Raw genomic sequence first — 17,683 nt, forward strand, 5'->3', positions numbered from 1 at the left:
GCTTGATGAACGCAGTAAGTCGGGTTAATTTTTGTCAATGTGCCTTACATGCTTAAAACTGGGGCAGCTCCAACATTCGTTCCTGAGATACAGGATGATGGACGATGGCCCCATGGATGTGGTGGAGATGGTTTACTCTTGGGATGTTCCGCATCTTTCTGATGTTTTGTTGCTTAGAATATGAATGGCGGAGAGCAGGCTGTGGAGCTCCACTCTGCTGGTGTGTGAGGTTCTTCCTGCCATCATTTGTTTCTTATACTTTGCAGCCAGGACTGACCATGAGAAACCCTGGGAGTTCAGGAAGGAAGGAGCCGCCCAGAAGCAGGGACAGGGAGCTGGTGGGGAAGGCCAGAAGTCAGTTCTGTGAAGGTTCCAGAGAGCCTTGGGAGGTGCTTGGGAACTGAGATGGGGGAGGGGCATTGGAAGACGAGGGTGTTCCATGGATTGTCCACTGTGAGGTACCACGTTTTGGGGCTGGGGATTGGTGGAGGGGGAGTATAAAGCCCCAGGGTTGCTTAGGCAGCGCCCAGACAGGAGAAGGTGTGGTGGGAACCAGAGCCCTGGTCTTTGCCTAATTGCTCCTGAGCCTCCTGCTTTCTTGCCCACATGTCCTGTGGCTTCCCTGATACTTTCTCCCTACTTGTAGCTGAACTTCCCACTCGCCCTTGAAGACTTAGTTTGAACCGGATCCTTTCCCAGAACCCCTCTTCCAGGTGCCCAACATCCCCCCTTCCCTCTTGTGCCCCTCCCTTTCATCCCCCTCTCCAGGACAGATCCCATGCCTTCCCCATCCCTCCCTCCCCCAGCCCTAACCCACTCACACCTCTGTCCTGGCCACCTCAGGGCTCCCTGACAGGACCAGGACATACAAGTTTGGTGGCTGCTCTTTTGGCTCCTCCTGCTGGGGTTTCCCAGCCATCAATCCACGCACGTGAGTAGACGCTGGACCTGTGGGGTTTCTTCCTTGTTATTGGGCTGTGTCATGCAGCACATTACACAGTGCAGACCTGTAATTTCAGCACTTTGGGGAGTTAAGATGGGCAGATCACCTGATTCCAGGAGTTTAAGACTAGCCTGGACATCAGAGCCAAACCCCATCTCTACGAAAGATTCCAAAAAAGATTAGTCGGATGCCCACTGCACTCGCGTCTCAAACAGAATAAACCAAAACAAAGTGAAATGTCGTTTGAGTTCTGTGTCATTTGGTTTGATGACTTTTTAGAAACTTCTGAGTCATCCGTGTCGTCTTCTCTGGGGGATGCCTCTTGTGAATCTGTGTCCAGTCAGTGTGATGGGAGCTGAGAAGCCCATCAGAAGGAGAGGAAGGGGCTGCACCTGCTGGGAGGTTTGCAGTGTGGGAGTGACATGACCAGGATGTGAGTGAGGACTGTATTTTCCTTTGTTCTGTAAAATGTGTATGGTGCAGATCATTGATTACCCAAAGGAGAAAGGATCTTAAAGTCCTTATGTTATCCAAATATAAAGAAATGACAGGCCAGGTGTGGTGGCTCACACCTGTAATTGGGACGCTGAGGCCGGTGGATCACTTGAGGTCAGGACTTCCAGACAAGCCTGACCAGCATGGTGAAACACTGTCTCTACTAAAAATATACAAAATAGGCAGGCATGGTGGCAGGTGTCTGTAATATCAGCTTCTTTGGAGGCTGAGGCAGGAGAATGGCTTGAAGCCAAATGGCAGAGGTTGCAGTGAGCCGAGATTGCACCACTGCACTCCAGCCTGTGTGACTGAGCAAGACATTGTCTCAAAAGAAAAAAAAAGATTTTTTTGTGAAAAAAAATTTCTTTTGAGACAAAGTTTGCCTCTTGCCACCACACCTGACTAATTTTTGTATTTTTGGTAGAGATGAGGTTTCACCATAGTGGCCAGGCTGGTCTGGAACTCCTGACCTCAGGTGTTCCGCTAGCCTCAGCCTTCCAAAGTGCTGGGATTACAGGCATGAGCCACCTCGCCTGGACTTTTTGTGATGTTTTTAGATCATGAGCTATTGTTAGTGTTAATGTATTTTATGTGTGGCCTAAGACAAGTTTCCTTTTAACATTGCCCAGGGAAGCCAACAAATTGGATATCCCTGCTTTACATCAAAAAAAAAAAAAAAAAAAAAAGACACTCTACATTTGAAATGCCTAAAAACACTACCAGCCATGCAAAAAACATGAGACTGGTGACTTCCAATCTTTTTTGAAGCAGTAGAATCCCCTGGTGGTATCTGAGGGGTGTGGTTACCTCTTGGAAGAGGTGATGGTTTCTAGAGATTATTATTTTTTACTGAAATATTGCAAATGTCACTGACCGTTTCATTATTTCAAGAATTATTATTCCGGGTGATGAGCTTTCCATCTGATTATTTGTATCCTGGGCATGACTTTCTTGGTGTTCTATGGATGCTTATCACTATTGTGTTTCTGGGAGTTTCTACAGTTGGCCTTTTCCTCTGAAAAATTAGCTTGTGTGAGAGTATACTAACTTCCGGTAGAGGTACACCTGTCATCACACATAAGAAGAAATTATTTAAAACAGTTCATGGTTCTGTACTTTATTATGAATATTGGGTTTTACCAAAAACATCAGGGAAATTATTTATTAGCATAAGAATTATGAAAATATCTGCCATTTGCATTTTGAAAATTAAATAGGTTGGTGTATAATAGAATGTCAACAGAGCTTTGGGTCAAAAAAGAGGTTTTTTTCACCTTTGTGCTCTTTATCAAAAATGGAGTGTGAAGTTTTGGCACTTAAACAGGAAATTCTGCCTAAACTTTTCTGCTTTATAATTCTGTTGTATGGCTGGAAGGAAAGCTTTCACTTTCCTCTCTAAAGGTTCTTGCAGAAATGAACTAGGGCACTCTCTTTTCAGGACAGAGGGAGATAGATGGAGATGGAGGCAACTTAAAGGTGGCGTCAGTGATGTTTTAGGGGAGATGAAAGAGCCCAAGGAACAAACTTCGCCTGAGACGAAGTTCCTCTGAAATCATAGGGAAGAGGCGACAAACTGCAGGGAGGTGCAGGGCAGAGCTGCACTGCCTCACGATGCAGAGAAAGACTTAGAGAGTCTGCTGGAACCGCCCTGTGGAGAATCAGTGAAGCGTGTGTCCGGGAAGTGTAATTTCAAATGACATCATCAAAGTGCATGCTCCCGGTTGCAGGTGGAGAGGGCTCAGTATGTCCAAAGTCTGAACTTGATAGGAATTTGGCTGCTAAGTTGTGCCATTATTTGAGCCTTTTTGTCCATTGAATAAATTGAACTGTACATTTTCTCTTGCCATTCATGGCAGTAAAAATGCGGTGGTCTGGGGGCTGATCCTCCTTCTGAACAGTGATCCAAGAAAAACGCACTAATCCCGCAATGTTATTTCATATTCAAGGGAAGAGAGAGTATGTTTTATTTTTACAACCTAGATAGTTACTCACCATTCGGGACTGCTTTTCAAGACATGTAGAAAACAGAAAACAGATGACTTAATAAGATATCTGGGCCCGTTTAACAGTCTCTCCTTTTTCTTTTCCTTTTTTGAAATGGTCTCACTCTGGCAGGTAGGAGGAGGAAAGAGAGGGTGGTGAGGGGGGAATGAGGGTGAGCAGGAGGGAGAGAAGATTTGCAAAAACACCATTGGAAGAAAAGAAAGGCAGGGAAAGAAGACAGTGGGTAAAATAATTTTGGGTAGATGGAGGGGGGAAGAAGGTGGCAATTGGGAGGAGAAAAGGGGTGCAGAGAGGGAGGCGGAAGAGAGTGGTGAGCAGGAGGGAGAGAAGGTTTTGTGAAAAGATGAGGAGAAAGTTTTTAAGTAGATGGAGAAGGAAAGAGGGTGGCAAGCGGGAGAAGGATAAAGGAGTGGGGAAGGATGGTGGGGAAAAAGACGATGGGGAAAATAGTTTGGGGTATCTCGAGGACCAAAAGGGTGGCAGGCAGGATGGGGAAATAAGAGGGTGAGCGAGGAGTGGGGAAGGTTTGTGAAGAGACAGTGGGCAAAAATTGGGGAGGTACATGGGGAAGAGGGTGGTGAGCAGGAGTAAGGAGAAGGGTTTGTGAAAAGAGGGTGGGGAGATGTTTTTGGGTAGATGGAGAAGGGAAAAAGGATGGCAAGGAGGGAGGGGGAAAGACAATGGGGAAAAAAGTTTTGGGTATATGAAGGGGGAAAAGAGGTAGTGAGCAGCAGGAGTGGGGAGAAGGCTTTGAGAAAAGATGGGGGAGATGTTCTTGGGTAGATGGAGGAGCAAAAATGTGTGATGAGAGCAGGACAGGGAAAAGAAGGTGGCCAGGGAAAGCGAGAAAAGGTGGTGGGAAAAACAGTGAAGAAAAGTTATGGATAGATGAATGGCAAAAACAGTAGTGAGTGGGAGAACAGAGAAGGCTTTTCAAAATGACAGTGGGGAAAGTGGTGAAAACGTTGTGGGGCAGATGGAGGAAGAGAAAGGATGGTGAGCGGTAGCAGGCCAAAGGCAGTCAGGAAAAGAAGATGGGGAAATAATGGCAGGGAACAAAGGTTTTGGGTAAATCTTTTTCTGCTTTTTAAATCAGGTTATTTGTATTTTTGCTTTTGAGTAGTTTGAGTTAGTTACATGTTCTGTGTATTAACTCCTCCCCTCATGCATAGTTTGCAAACACTTTCTTCCATTTTCTGGATGGTTTCTTTATGCTGCTGATTGCTTCCTCTGCTTTGCAGAAGCTTTTACATTTAATGTGATTGCGTTTGTCTATTTTTGCTTTTGCTGCTTGAGCTTTTGATGTCTATTTGAAAATTTCTTCTCCTAACCAATTTCATGAAGCATTTATCGTATTTTTTCCTTCTCTGGTAGATTCATAGTTTCAGGTCCTACATTTAAATGTTTATTTTGAGTGGATTTTTGTACATGGTAAAATAACGGTCTAGATTTTTTCCTGTATATGTGGGTGTTGTGTTTTCCTAGCACAGTTTATTGAAGAGACTGTACTTCCCAAAGGTGTCTTCTTGGTACCTTTGTTAAAAATGAGTTGGCAGTAAATGCGTGAATTTATTTCTGAGTTCTTTATTCTGTTTCATTTGTCTACATCTGTCTGTCATTCTTCTATCTCTATCTATCTCCGTCTTTCCCTTGCCCTTTTTTTGTGCCAGTTCCATGCTGTTTTGGTTACTATAGGTTTGTAGTATATTTTGAAATTAGGTAGTGTGGTGCTTCCAGCTTTTTTCTTTTTATGCAAGATTCTTTTGTCTGAGGTATTCTGCATATCTACGTAAATTTTAGGCTTCTTTTTTTTTCTATTTCTATGAAGAATGTCTTTTGTAATTTAAGGGGATTGTGCTCATTCTGTAGATCCCACTGGCTGATATAGATATTTTAACAATATTCTTCTAGTGCTGGCCAGGCGTGGTGGCTCACGCCTATAATCCAAGCACTTTGGAGACCAAGGCAGGCAGATCACCTGAGGTTGTGAGTTCAAGACCAGTCCGACCAACATGGTGAAACCCTGTCTTTATATATATATATAAAAGAATATATATATATATATATATATATATATATATTCTTCTAGAATATATACATATCCTTCTAGTGCTTAGACATGGGATATCTTTCCCTTTACATGTGTCTGCTTTAATAGGTTTCATCTGTTTCATGGTTTTCATTGTGGGATCCTGCACCTTTTGGCTAAGTTCATCTCTAGGAATCATTTTCGGTGGACGTAGTAGCTACTGTAATGAAGCAGTTTTCTTGATTTCTTTCTTAGGTGTTTCACTGTTGGCACATAAGTGTGCTACTCATTTTTGTATATTAATATTGTATCTTTCAACTTTAGTAAATGTATTGTTTCCAGTAGGGTTTTTTTTGTAGAATGTTTAGTGTTTTTATATGTATGCGACCATTTCACCTGCAAACAGAGACAATTTGACTTCCTTTTCTTCCAATGTGGGTGCCTTTTATTGCATTCTCCTGTCTAATTGCTCTTCCAATACTATGATGAATAGACGTGGTAGAAGTAGCCACACTTGTTCCAGATTTTAGAGGAAGAGCTTTTTAACTTTTCCCGATTGTTTGTGATGTTAGCAGTGTTTTTGTCATATATGGCCCTAACAATGGAGATGACTCTAGTTATGGGTTTGGCATAGAGGCTGATTGCTGTGTTAACAAAATCCCTCTCCCTAGTTTGTCGGTTGTTTATATGATGGAATGGTGTTGGCTTTGTGCGTCTGTGGAGATGAGCACCTGGGTTCTTCGTCCTGCTTCGTTGATGTTTATTGGCAGGGATGGCTTTAGTACGCAAAACCAGCTTGATTTTCCGAGAAAAGGGTGTAGTGATCATGGTCTGCAATCCTTCACATATGGCTTAGTCTCAAATTGTGATGATTTTGTTGAGCATTATTAATCATATAATTATGCTGGACATTCATTTTTGCCTTTATCTTCTTGTGATTTCATTGCCTAGTGTAATTTAGCATTAAAATGGGGATGGCATTGCCTATAGGTTGGTTTTACATTTAGAGTATTAAGGGTTAGAAGTTGGGAGGAAAAAATTTAGCAGAAACGGGACATACCTGAGGGACTGTGAGGAGGAGTGGCATGACGTCAGGGTCAGTCAGCGTTTAGGGTTAGCAAGAGAGTGCCTGTAGCTTTCACCAACGGTAAACTTGATCAGTCCTTTGAATCTCTCAAACCAGGCAGGCAAAGGTACTTCAGTGTTTTAATTGTCACTTCCTTGAGTTCCTTGTTGAGGCTCAAACTCAGAAACTCAGCAGGAGTACGTGGGAAGAAAGTAGGATGCAGAAGTGAGAAGGTTGGAGGGCAGCTTTGCCACAGTGCACCAGCCAGTGGCGGAGCCGCAGAGGTTCCCACCTTATTTCAAGTTTTGATGAAAAATAATATGTCTTATACTGTTAGCTCACAAAGAAACTGGACTTTTACAAATTTATATAGCTAATTTTATATATTTCTGAGTTAGAAACTATATAATCTTCTAGCTTTCCCTAATATTCCCCTCATATTTTGCCAGCTGCCCCGAGTAAATCCCAGCACATGGTGAAAACCACATTTGGAATATTTCAGCTGCTGGCTGTGTGGAAAATCACTTGCATCCCCAGCTTTCAACTATGAAAGGACAAGTATTTATACTGAACAACACCGAATTTTGTGACTATGATCAAAGATAATATGTGAGACTCCTGGCAAAATGTGATGCATGAAAGTGCTCATTCATAGATTGCAGTCAAATAGAGGTACATGGTTTTTTTTTTTTTTTCTTATTGCATTTTAGGTTTTGGGGTACATGTGCAGAGCATGCAATACAGTTGTATAGGTACACACATGGCAGTGTGTTCTGCTTGCTTTCACCCCTTCAACCACATTTGGCGTTTCTCCCCAGGCCATCCCACCCCACCTTCCCCTCCCACTTGCCCTCCGCTTTTCCCCCCCAATAGACCCCAGTGTGTAGTACTCCCCTCTCTGTGTCCATGTGTTCTCATTTTTCATCACCCGCCTATGAGTGAGAATATGCGGTGTTTCATTTTCTGTTCTTGTGTCAGTTTGCTGAGAATGATGTTCTCCAGATTCATCCATGTTCCTACAAACGACACAAACTCATCATTTCTGATTGCTGCATAATATTCCATGGTGTATATGTGCCAAATTTTTTCAATCCAGTCTATCATCAATGGGCATTTGGGTTGATTCCAGGTCTTTGCTATTGTAAACAGTGCTGCAATAAACATTCGTGTGCATGTGTCCTTATAGTAGGATGATTTTTAGTCCTTTGGGTATACACCCATGGTACATGTTAATGGAAGTGCCAGTCACACGTTGGATCTGGTCATCAGGAGGCCCACAGCACACCGTGTGAGCGTGAGAACTCAGTTCCAGCTCAGCTACTGCCAACAGGGCTAGGGTCATGTGCTTGGTCACAGCCTCTCCTAGCCTCATAGTCTTTGTTTTTTATTTTTATTTTTGAGACAGAATCTCGCTCTGTTGCCCAGGCTGGAGTGCTGTGGCTCGACCTCGATCTCGGATGACAGCAACTTCCACCTCCCTGGTGTTGAAAACGCTTGCTTTGAATGAAGAGATCCCCCCAGAAAGGCTTTGTGTGAGCAACAGGGCTGTTTATTCACCTAGGTGCAGGTCAGCTAAGGCTGAAAAGGGCGTTAGCAAAGGGCAGTGGGATAGGAGTTGGTTTTATAGGTTTGAGGTGGGCAGTGGAAAGTTACAGAGAGTAAGATCAGTTCCAGTGGTGGGGGTAGAGGCAAGGAGTATACATTACCATAAGCTCAGTTACAATGGTGGCTGCAGGTGAGGCAGGAGAGCAGTTAAGATGACAGGATGGGTGAGGTGTTCACATTATCATGAGAACAGTTAAGATGGCAGGGTTGGGTGAGAGGCTTGACCAGGGAAGCTCTGCTGGGCGATCAGGGACAATGGTGAATGCAGGCGGGGGCTGGGAGACCATCAGAAGGCAAGCAGGACTTTAGACTTTCAGGCTCAAGGCTTGCATGTGGAGGCCTGACACCAGGTTCAAACAGTTCCCTGACTCAGCCTTTCAAATAGCTGGGATTATAGGTGCCCGCCACCACGCCCAGCTAATTTTTGTATTTTTAGTAGAAACGGGGTTTCACCATCTTGGCCAGGCTGGTCTTGAACTCCTGACCTCATGATCCACCTGCCTCAGTCTCCCAGAGTGCTGAGATTATAGGTAAGAGCCAACGTGCCGACCGCCTTATAGTCTCTGTCTGAAATACAGAGGCAGAGGTGTTCTTCCCACGGCTGTCCGGGGTTCAGTGAGATGAGTTATGCAGGTCTATCTATCAGCAGAGCGACTTGGACAAGGGAGAGGCTCCAAAGCTGTCCTCTTTCCACAGTTGCTCAGAGCGACTGTGAGACTGGAAAGTTGCCCACGTGGGAGGGTGGCCGTGTGCAGGGAGGAGGGGACCTGGTGAGGAAGGAGACCCAAGCATCTGAGATCACCTCCCCCTTGACTTCCACACTGCATTTCCCTAGAAGTAAAGGCTGGCCGACCGGGCGCTGCCTTAATCGCCCTCCTATAGATGGCAGGCGTGGTGTGGGGGAATCTTTCCGGAAGTCATTGTTCTAATTTAAACAACTTCAAACCCCCACCCCACGCCTACTCCATGGACCGAGACCCTTTCACGTGTAATATCTGCAGTTCTAAGCCCATATACAGGCGGGGCTTCTGTTTATTAGAGGAGCTAGGCTGTTAGGCAGTTACGCCGCCTTGCTCCAGCGCGCCCTCTGCTGGTGGCCGGGGGCACTGCAGGGCCCTCGCGCTCACAGCAATGGTGGAGGACGCGCGCCCTCTGGTGGCCATTACGCTGAAACGCTTAAAGTCAGAGCGCAGTGTTCAGCATCATCGTTCTGGAAATGCAAACTGACACGGAGCCCACTAGCCCAGGTTTTTCTAAAAAGGAAGAAGGGGCAATTGATTGGAAACCATAGGCATGAAATAAACATGGATGCACATTTTTCAACTTAACGGAAAAATTCACTCAAAATAGTCTTCACACTTGAAATGGAAAACCGTTAGAGGCATCTTAACCACAGTGACTTTAATTTGAATCAAAGCTTTAGAAAAAGTTAAATCTGGACAGGGTACAGGGCTCACGAGTGTAATCCCAGCACTCTGGAAGGCCAAGGCGGGAGGATCACTTGAGATCAAGAGTTCAAGACCAGCCTGGGAAAATAGTGAGACCCCCCATATGTACAAAACATATAAAAATTAGCTGGTGTGGTGGCGTGTGCCTGTGGTCCCAGCTACCCAGGAGGCTGAGGCAGGAGGATCGCTTGAGCCCACGAGTTCGAGGCTGCAATGAGCCAGCCATGATCACACCACTGCACTCAAGCCTGGGAGACAGACTGAGACCCTGTCACACACCCACCCCCCCAACACACACACACACACACACACATATTAAATTTGTTGGATTAAATATTTAGGGGTTGAGCAACTTTGATTATAAAATATTCTTGGTTACAGGAACAAGTTAATAACTAAAGACCCAAAACTTATAAAAAATATACCAGTACTTTAAGCAAAAAGCATTCTTAATTTAAAAATAAGTTTTAAACACTCATAAGTTATTGTTAAAATCAATAGTAACATAGAAAAATAACGATACTAATAGCCTGACACAAACTGATCACAGGGCTTTGTAAGAGACAACACTATTGTTAAGAACCTATATAAGCAAACATTAAGGCCAGGCGCAGTGGCTCACTCGTGTCATACCAGCACTTTGGGAGGCCGAGGAGGGCGGATCACTTGAGACCAGGAGTTGGAGACGAACATGGCCAACATGGTGAAACCCAGTCTCTACTAAAAATACAAAAAGGAAAAAAGCTTTACACAGTGGCAGTATTGTTGTCATCTGAGGCGTAGGTTTATCTGAGGCGCAGTTGTTGCTAATTGAAAACTTTTCCCAATACCCCGCCATGACGATTGGAAATATAGTTGGCACTGGCAAGTTTTCTCAGTCTCTACGGGGACTGAATAAAACAAAACGATTAAATAAAGTTTTAAATAAAGTAAATTAAAATGGAAAAGAAATACAAAAAAATTAGCCAGGCATGGTGGCGCACACATGTAATCCCAGCTACTTGCGAGGTTGAGGCAGGAGAACCCTTAAACCCAGGAAGCAGAGGTTGTAGTGAGTCAAGATCATGTCATTGCGACAAGAATAAAACTCTGTCTCAAAAATCGTTATTTCGTTTAAAACAGGTGCGTTCCTCCTCTGGCTTTCTGAGGACTCCCTGCTCTGTAACTGAGCAGGGGCTAATAAACTCTCTTCATGTCACTAGACTCTGCGACTTGCCATAAATTCCATTTCGCGTGACATCCAAAAACCGTTGTTGGAGTCTGAGACAAGACCCCTTTTCTGGCGACAAAACTATACTAATTCTTCTTTTTTATTTTCTTTTCTTTGAGACCGAGTCTTGCTCTGTCACCCAGGCTGGAGTGAAATGGAGTGATCGCGGCTCACTACTTCCTATGCCTCCCAGGATTAAGTGATTCTTCTGCATCAACCTCCTGAGTAGCTGGGATTACAGGTACCTGCCACCATGCCTGGCTAATTTTTGGATTTCTACTAGACACAGTGTTTTCCAATGTTGGTCAGACCAGTCTTGAACTCCTGACCTCAGGTGATCCACACGCCTCCACCTCCTAATATATTTGGCTTACAGGCGTGAGCCACCTTGCCTGGCCGGCTTGTATCCTTGGTGATCGCTTGGATATGGAGGCTGGAGGAGGAGGGGTGTCACACAGATACCGCTCTTGGATTACCACTGGGATATTAGGTGCAAGGCTCTATTATTCGTTCAAACCCTGAGAGCACCAACAAATACCTCGAGGTGGTGTGGAGCAACAGGCCGTTTTAATGAGCACCTGGGTGCAGGTGGGCTGAGGCCTAAAATGGCGTCAGCCCCAAGTGAGGGCGAGGCAGGGTTTTCTAGATTCCTGTAAATGGGAAGTGTTCCAGTGTGACATACTGCTACGTGGTACCTAGACGGCCTCTGTTTTGATCTTCAGGGGGTCCTTGTCTTCTGGGCTGCCCTCTTCTGGCTTCTGCTCTCTTGCTGACCCACACTGTGGTACAAGTGGTCTTGTATCTTGGGACTGGGTCTGAGGAGGGAGGAGTTATCCCCCCAAGTTTGCAGGCCCCAGGAAGAATCTTTCATGAGGGAGAGTAGGCTGGCTTATTCTGTTAGGCAGAACTTGGTTTTGTGGGTGCAGTGGGTGCCTCAAGCTGAAAACTTGACTCCTCATACAGACCAGACCCCACGTGGCTGTTCCTGTGACTGCCAGGCCCCTTTCAGGCTGAGAGACGGTTTTGTCTGGGCTCCGTCCTGCACGTGTTTACAGATGCCTTCTCTGTTTTGGCAGATCTGGGGGTCCACCAGATAGGATCCCGTGAAGAGATCTTGAAGGCCTTTAGTCCAAAGTGTTTACCACATCACTTCCACAATCAAAGATGAATAAAATATAGAGGCTTATTCAGTGATAGGGTTGATGGTGCGCCTGTGCTGGGCAGTGTTTTAGTTCCTTGAGACACCGAGGAGTTGAGACAATTCTTTGCCTTAGAGTTTTGCATCTGTAAGTCCTGCTATTGAGAGCTGTGTGTGTTGAAATGTCTGATTTGGTCAGCTGGGATCTGGGCTGTCTGTAAGCTTAGGTAAGGGGAGGCTGGTGTCCAGCAACTATCCAGTACCCCCTCAACATCCCAGTTGTTCTTCACCAATCTTCCAATTCTAGCACTGATGCAGAGGCCCTGAGCGACCTAAGAGGGAAAGCAGTCAGTGTGCTCTGTGGCTAGCTTGTGTGGGAGTGTACATTGTAAATCCTCGGCCGACAAAAAGTTGAAAACCGTAGTGTTTCAGCTTGAGTGTCTCATAAATGGCTTTAGTTGTATAAAGCAGAACATGTATACCACAGGGCAACATGGGGGTCCCTCTGCCACCCTTTTTCCCAGTGGCCTAGGTGGGCATCTACACAGAATAATATATGCAGCCTCAGTGCGTGAAAGTCCAGTGCTTTGTGCTTGGAGTGTCGTCAGGGGAAGGCCCCTTACTTGGAAGGTTGCCGTGGGAAGGAGGGGGAGTGTGGTGCTACTGGGCTCACGTCTCGCTATCTAACAGGAGGCACGAGATAGCCTTGGTTGTAGGAAGACCTTGGGTGACCCACCTCACTTCAGCCCTGAGCAGCCTGATGCAGGCGCTGGGCCCTGGATCTGGAGGTGAGAATACACCCCGGGCCTTCACAGCATGGCTGGCACCGTGGGCATTCAGGGGCCTATTTGGGTACTGCTACGGAGTCCTGTGCACAGCTGGGAGCCACGGGTCCCTGCTTCTGCTGGAGGTAAACAGTTGAGATTAGGGGTAGGGGTGGGGGTAGGGTTAGGCGTTAAGGTTAGGGTTGGTGTCGAGGTTTGGGGGTTGAGGTCAAGGGTGAGGGCTAGAGGTTAGGATTAGGGATTGGGGTAGGGGTAGGGGTAGGGGCTGAGAGTGGGTTAGGGTTAAGGGTTAGGGTTAGGGTCAGGGGATTAGGGTTTAGGATTAGAGGTTAAAGTTGGGTTAAGGTTAAGGTTAGGGTTAGGGTTAGGTTAGGGGTAGGAGTGAGGTAAAGACAATTCTGCTTCCCTTCAATAACAACCTTCTCCAACTCATTTTGTCTCAACAAACTTATTTTTCCAGCAGAAGAATCCCAGGCTTCTTAAAGCACCCAGTGGCTTTTCACACCTTAAATCTGTGAAATCCTCGTGTTTTCTTCTGCCATATGCATAGTTCAAACATACAGGATGAGGCAAAGCCAGACGGATTCCTGAAGGGACCCGAGAAATTCCTCTCTTTCTCTCTCTGAAACAGAATGAATCATCTAGACCATCAGTTCTAACCTGTTTGTGAGATCTCCTTGACATACACTGTAGACCCAAGTGTTAATATTTAGATTATTTTCGTATGTGTATTAATATAAGGGAGAATGTTTCAATCTATCTACGCCACATGCGCCTCTGGCTTTTTGCCCACTTAATTGTAGCCTCAGGCTCAACTTTGGTTTCTGTCTCTAATTTTTGCCAGAATAAACATAACTGATCTCAAAACATCTGCTTTCACTGTAGGGACTCGTGCTGCCACCTCCATTCCTCCCTCTTTTCTTGCAATCTGTGTGGAAGTTCTCTAATGTGAACATTTTGACCACCCGCACACTCCCATGTCCACCGTGAGCACATTCAGACTCACCCAGCCGAGGCTGTCATCTCAGGCCAGGGACGTTCTCGGGATCTTTATTTTGCTGTGACACGGTTGGCACCTCTTTGGCTCACTTTATCATCCCAGGGTTCTTTTCATTTTAGAAGCCCAAGAGGGCAGAAAAGGAAGTAGATGAGCAATTAAACCTGTGAGTCAGGAGAGTGTCCCCTTGTGTAAAGCAATGTTGCCGAACTTCGTATGTAGTGATCTCTTAGCAGATGAGCCACGTGGCTGCTGAGCACACATGCCTGCTTGCTGCTGTGAGCTCAGACTCCCTCATCATTAGTCTTTTCTATCTCTGGAAGGAATTATAAGGGCCACTTAATAACCTGTAAATCATACAGAGTTAAAGGTGTTTCCCCAAAACACTGAGGACAGAATGAAAGGTGAGGAGTGTTAGCCACAGGTCAGAAGTGCAGGAGAGTCTCTCAGTGTGGGCTATTGGAGAAATGCAGGTCTTTTTACCTTTGGAAGTCTCCCTAGAATGGGGTGAAGGACTCTGGCCATTCTAGGATGAAAAATTGGGATATTAGACACCCTCGGATATTTATCCCAAGCCTTCATTTAGGGTTCTTAATGAGTTTGTTCAGCCATCACAATCTCAAGTGCTAAGTAGGACATTGGAATCTCTCCACAGTCCAAATCAGCACTGTCTTTTAAAGTTGAGTTTCTCATTGTTCTCACCTGACATACCTTATGTATCCCACACTCACCCTAATAACGTCGTGCTCACTGTTACCTTTGCAACAAGACTTGAATTTTACTCAGCCCGGAGGAGTGCACTTCGCATGTCCAGACCCAGTTCCGGCTCCTTCTTCAGCCCCGCATCAGTCAGAGGGTTAAACCACGGTGACGAACAACCTGTACATTTCAGTGGCTCAGAAATCTTCTTCCTCATTTATTTGCATCTCATGATGGGTCAGGCGAGAGTTCGCTCTGTGCTGTGTCGTCCTAACACAGGAATCGAGCTGAAGGAGGTACCATCAGTAAGATCCCCATTGCTAGAGAAAAGACAAAAAGCATGCTGGATAGAACTCTGTTTCTTGGAGAGTTCTCCTGAAAATGTCACGTTACTTCTTCTCACCTCCAATGTCATTAAAAGAGAGAGAGAGAGAGAGAGAGAGAGAGAGAGGTCATGTGGCCGTGCAAAAATGTAAGTGGGTGGGATGGAACAGTCAGAATGCGTTCATAAAAAATGAACTGAAAATATGTGGAGGGCTCGCCAATGTCTATCGTGAATGCCAGCATGCATCCTGACCACCCAGTGCTGCTGCCCTTCACACTTCTTCTGTCTTACAAGTGTTAGAACTTCTTATCTGAAGCCACACCACTCAGAGGGACTGCAGAATACATAATGACATGTCCTTTAGGATGTCCTCAGAGAATTCAAGGAAAAGAAGTTAAATAATCCAGAAGTGCTTTTGGGTACAGCTGTTTAGCATGAAAGGGTAAGATTAGAGATCGATTGTAAAGGTAATAATAGCATTATGATTAGAATTAGGGTCTGGGTCAGGGTCAGGGCTGGAAGGATGATTAGAGGTAGGGTCATGGTCAGGCTCAAGATAAAAGTCAGGGTCAAAGGGTCAAAATTAGGGACCAGGGTATGGATCAGGGTTTAGGGTCAGAGTCAAAGTCCAGGGACTCGGTTAGGGTTAGGGTTAGGTTTAGGGTTAGGGTCAGAGTTAAATCCAGGCACGGGGTTAGGGTTAGAAGCAGAGCTTTGTTCTCCTCAGGACCCACCCAGGGAGAGGCCATGGTTTTGGAGCACCTGGTAGTGTGTCCACAGTGAAGACCAAAGTTTCGTTCTCCTCAAGTCTGAGCTGGGGGGACCTGGCTGCAGGCCGTGTGAGAAAGGTGAGGCAGAAGCTTCCTGTCCGCTCCCCATGTGCAGAGGAAGGAACTCTGACCCTGGCTTTACTTCCACACGTTATGTCCTACAAGTCTTGTTTTCAGAAGCAGCCCTCACTTGAGTCTTTGGCTGCTCCTCCCCATAACATGTTATAACATATTGTACGATTTGGGTTTCTTTTTGGAGTTTGATCTTCATATACAGAAAGGAGAAATGCTTACAGCCACCACCAGGACAGCTGGGATGAAAGTGGGGATGGGCAGGTGTCTTTCAAGTCACCCCAAGCCCGAGGCTGGAGGAAACACTTCTATTCATGTTTTAATTACTCATTTTTCTTACAGCGTTAAACTAGTCAAAACAGTATTAAAAATGGAAAGCAGGCATGTTACAACTTGCAACATTATTTAAGTTTAAATATATTATTTGTACCTCATTAACATTTTTTATTTTATGGAGAAAGTCTAAGGTTAATTGGCAGTAGCGTTGTAATAGTAGATAGAATAGTGTCTCTTTTACAAACATTAATATCCTACATTACCTGTATGAACCCCGATAATCTGAGACAGGTCTCAGATGTTTTAGGGAGTTTATTTTGTCAAGTTTGAGGATCCCCACACCCGTGATGCATCCTCATGAGGTCCTGACAACATGTATCCAAGGTGGTAGGGACACAGCTTGGTTTTATACATTTCAGGGAGACATGAGACATCAATCATTATGTATAAGATGTAAATTCGGTCAGTCCTGAAAGGTGAGACAACTTGAAGGCCTGACAGGGGGCTCCAGATCACAGACAGATACAGACAATGGCTTCATTCTTGTGACTTGCCGATTATTCTTTCCAGATGAGGTGATCAGACGAGAATTTACTCAGTGAGCAGAGGGTGACTTTGGATAAAGTGGGAGGCAGTTTTGCCCTGAGCAGTTCCCAGCTTGACTTTTCCCTATAGCTTAGTGATTTTGGGTCCCCAAGATTTATTTTCCTTTCACAAGGTATGACATGTTTTCCTATGAGTGTTCATTACACATTGTGTATTTTATTACACAAATAGGTGCAGATTTTTTAAAAAATCATCACCTTTATGACTAGCTATACAGACATAAACACATAGAAGTTCAAATAAATTTGGAAACATTCCAGAGTTTGGGTTTCCAATAATTCTTTGTGATTCTTCAAAAGGTAAAGTGATTTTTTCCCATAAAACATAGAAACATCTAAAATCACCCATAGAATGTCCTGCCATTTTTGTTTTCTAGTTTCTATATTTTCTGCAAAGTTTCATTGAGGAGATAGACTTTGAATATGCTTTTAAACTCTTCTGTTTTAGAAAGTATTGTGATGAAACATTTAATTTTGAACGTCACAAGTTTGGTTCACGTTCTTTCTTTCTTTGAATATTTTTCCCCAGTGGCCAATACTTGATTCTGGTGTATAATGGCTAAAAAGTAGGCACTGGAACAAAATGAAGACAGGAAGGATTTGGAATAAGTGATCCAGTCACAATGAATCAATTTGCCATTGGAACATATTTTTACAATGTCGCTCTTATAAAAACATTTAGCCATGAATTGAAACAGTCTGTAACTTTACTTTTCTTGTCCTGGTCTAAGGCATTTTAGAGGAGGAACCCAGGACACAACCACAGCACAAGAAAAAAACATGATCCATAAGTTTGCACATATGTAAAACCCGTACTCATGGAGTGAGGGGTGAGCTCCACCTTCTTGATGGCTGAGGGTCTGCATCAATTGTTTGGAATTCCAAAGGAGATTTCTATTCAACCCCATGTGTTACTCACCTGCATGTACAAATACAGACACGTAGGTAATGACCTGAAGCTTTGGTTAGTATGAAACACGACGGCATTATGTTGCACAGTTCATTCTTGTGTTGGCCAGTGGCAGCTCTTCTTATTGGCTCCAATTTTTCTTTGACATATTTCAGGTTTTTTTTTAGTACTTACTGACTTTCGGATACTTTGAGATTATCCTGGCTCATCTATTTACTGCCCCAGTTCTAGTATCAGACATTTCTTCAAAGGGCCTGATTCCTTTGAGAATGGCAGGAAAACATGTCTGGCTGCCGAATGAGCACG

At 44.7% G+C, this 17,683-nt stretch overlaps 1 long non-coding RNA gene and 1 other non-coding gene across 2 annotated transcripts; both read left to right on the top strand.

Annotated features, from left to right (window-relative positions):
- The first annotated feature begins 528 nt into the window (after positions 1 to 528).
- Positions 529 to 10,911, top strand: LOC144581997 (uncharacterized). Its single transcript, XR_013533600.1, has 3 exons — positions 529 to 713; positions 844 to 931; positions 6,987 to 10,911. It is a non-coding gene; the product is annotated as an uncharacterized LOC144581997 (long non-coding RNA).
- On the top strand, positions 10,333 to 10,480 carry LOC118153211 (U4 spliceosomal RNA). Its single transcript, XR_004742473.2, has one exon. It is a non-coding gene; the product is annotated as a U4 spliceosomal RNA (small nuclear RNA).
- Positions 10,912 to 17,683: the final 6,772 nt, after the last annotated feature.

The sequence above is a fragment of the Callithrix jacchus genome, chromosome 4 (assembly GCF_049354715.1).
Source record: "Callithrix jacchus isolate 240 chromosome 4, calJac240_pri, whole genome shotgun sequence".
In the NCBI taxonomy this organism is placed as follows: Eukaryota; Metazoa; Chordata; class Mammalia; order Primates; family Cebidae; genus Callithrix; species Callithrix jacchus.